The sequence below is a fragment of the Lipotes vexillifer genome, unplaced genomic scaffold (assembly GCF_000442215.2).
Source record: "Lipotes vexillifer unplaced genomic scaffold, Lipotes_vexillifer_v1.1 scaffold422, whole genome shotgun sequence".
Classification (NCBI taxonomy): Eukaryota; Metazoa; Chordata; class Mammalia; order Artiodactyla; family Lipotidae; genus Lipotes; species Lipotes vexillifer.
This window is the reverse complement of record NW_006779087.1, coordinates 1222534-1225487: the sequence shown is the minus strand read 5'-3', so window position 1 is coordinate 1225487 and position 2954 is coordinate 1222534.

Below are 2954 nucleotides of genomic sequence, written 5' to 3'. Positions count from 1 at the left end.
ACGTCCAATTAAATCTCAGAGACAGAGTTTGGGGTGGAGTAGAAAAGAATAGCTCTATTGTTTTGCCAGGTAAAGGGGGCCACAGCGGGCTAATGCCCTCAAAACTGTGTGTTCCACCCTGGGGGGGGGCCTGTGAGAAGTCTTATAGTCCAGGGGCAGGGTTGCCGATAAGGATCAGGGTGCATGCAGGGGCCGCATTCCTTCAATCCAGAGATCATCTGGTGTCAGGTTATGATGGGCGAACTGTGACCTTCTCTGGAATGAAAGCGCTTCATCACATCTTCCATTTGGTGAGGGTTTTAGTTCTTCAGAAGAGCTCAAAGATAGATAACATTATGTATATATCCCTTGAGGGGGAACCAGGACCCTGCCCCCAAGGCTGTACTACTGTTTCTTGACTGCTTCCTCCTTGTCTCCATATCCCCTCCCTTCCCTGATTAGCAACTGTTTGAACCTGCCCTTTGGAACTCAGAGAAGGGGACACAGAAAGGCTTTTGTGCCCAGGAGCCCCCCAGGGTCCTGCTTGGTTTCAAGAGGAGAGGGAAAGAACCGTGCATGTTATCTGGGGAAGAACCTTCCAGGCAGAGGGAGCAGCCCGTGTTGCTGAAGCAGGAGGAAGGGAGGGCAGAGAGTGGTAGCAGTGGGCAGACCTTGTGTGTCACCTGAAGGACCACAGGCTTCACTCGAAAGAGTGACGGAGTCATTGCGCGGGGACTAGCACGAGCTGACAGAGTTTTAACACAAATGCCTCTGTTGCCGAGCTGACAGAGTTTTAACACAAATGCCTCTGTTGCCGTATAGAGAAGAGATGGGAGGGGCGGGAATGGAAGTGGGGGAGGCGGTGGCCTGGCGCTGAGTGCGGGTGCTGAAGGTGAGAGCGATGGGATCTGGATCCCTTGGAGGTAGAACTGACAGTGTTCCCTGGTGGAGTCAGGGCTGGGTGTGAGAAGGAGTCAAAGATGACTCAAGCCTTTTGGCCTGAGCAGTTGGAGAGATGGAGTTGCCATCAGTTGGGATGGGGAGGACTGTGGCAGAAACAGGTTTGGGCAGACGAGCAGAAGGCCAGTTTTGGACATGTTGAGTGTCAGGCATCGTCCTAGACCCTAGGGTCCCTGCCCTGACTTCCCAACGTGGTGCTACAGCCAGCATGAGGGCACCGAAAGGGGCTGTCCTTCGCTCTCTCTGGAGGACCCACAGCCGGCCCATGTCCCGGTGGCCTCCCTGTGGTGCCACCTGGGTGACAGAGCCCAGCATGCACATTTTGGCCAGGCTGACAGTGGGAATTGGCCACCAGAGTTCTCCTAGCTGGGCTTATTCAGCACTGAAATCCCCTCTGCACCATCCCTAGCAGCAGCTCTGGGAAGCTCATGACATGCCACAGACCCCCCAGTCTGTCTTCTGGCACCTTGGGCTGAACGGACCGTTTCTAAGTTGTGAAAGATACAGCATTTATTGACAAATGAGCATTTATTGAGTGTTTACTGTGTGCGGAGGGAGGATAGAGAGGAGGGTGCCATCCAAAAACCGGAAGGAGCTCTGCCGGCAGAGGGCTCACAGTCTAGCTGGGAGGTACTGCCTAGATACAGAATCACAGCTTAAAAGATAAAAAACAATATGGAAGCAACACGTGCAGGTGCAAAGTCATCTGGCACAAAGTGGGAGTGCGGAGGTGGAGGCAGCTGGGACCCCGTGGTCAGCCACTCCTGCCCTCAGCTCAGAATCCTCTCAGTCTCCAGCTTGGGGACCTGAAGTTCTGTTCATCTGCCTCCATGCTTCCCTGCCTCTGTCTGGTTTGGCGTGTGTTTGACATCCACCCTCCTCCAGACTGGGTGCTCTTCAAGGGCAGAAACCAGCTCGTGCCTTTGTCATTTTCTCCCTCCCTGGCCACGGCCCTCCCCAAGGCCCCATGACTACCACAAGGCAGCAGGCTGGGCTGGACAGGCTGGGTTGTGTGCGCTGGTTTCTGCCAGGGGCTCCCAGGAGGGGCCTAGGATTGGCCTCAGCACAGACCTCGTCTCGTCTGACTTTTGAGTGGAAAGATCATGAGATTTTTCATAAGAAGTCCTGAGTTCAAGTTTTAGCTCTATATACAGCTGTGTAACTTTAGACGAGTCTTTTAGCCTCAGCCTACAATGGGAAGGAAAGTATTTGCTTGCCGTGTCTCAAGGGGTTGGGAGATAATTACAGGAGATGATAAGGGAGTGCTTTGGAAAAAGTAAAACCCAGCATGACTGCTGGCTGCTGTCCTTCCCTAGCCTGTCTGAAGTTTTAGGAGGATTAGATGAGCTAACGCAGGTAAAGCACCCAGCACAGAAATTGGGACGCAAGAGATGCTTAATAGGTGTCAGTTCCCCTCCCCACCCATCACTTGAATCCTGCTTTGACCTCTGACCTCAGTGACCCCCAAACCGGGCAATCGGGGCTGGAAGTGGTGGGGATCTCACATTTAGTTTGCGGGGGGAGATGCAATCTTGGAAGAAGAACAGACTAGAGAGAAATTCTTGGCAGCTTCTAGAGGGATCTGTTGGGTAGAGGTGAGGTGAGGATGAAATACCTGAGACACATCCAGGCTTGGCTCACAGCTCAGTGCCTTGCTGCCCTTGAACTTCCAGAGCAAAGACACTCAGCTGCCAGGAGTACAGCCCCAGAAGTCACTTTGGTCTCTGACTCGACCCCTCCCCCGGTAGTGAGGCTAAGCGACTGTCATCAGCTGTCGGGGATTGGGAGAATCATCTCCATAGCACCTATGACCCTCTAACCCGAAGGGAGGCTTGGTCAAGGAAGACAGGAAGCAGACAAGAGCATGGAGGAGGTAGTGGGCATAATTACAGAGATGTGTTCCTCATACACAGTCAGTCTCTGAAGGGAGTGGAGGGCCCAAAGGGGCTGGAAACTGGTGCACAGTGGTGCTTGGTGCAGTGTGGGACAGACACAGATAAAAGCCTTGAAAGCAT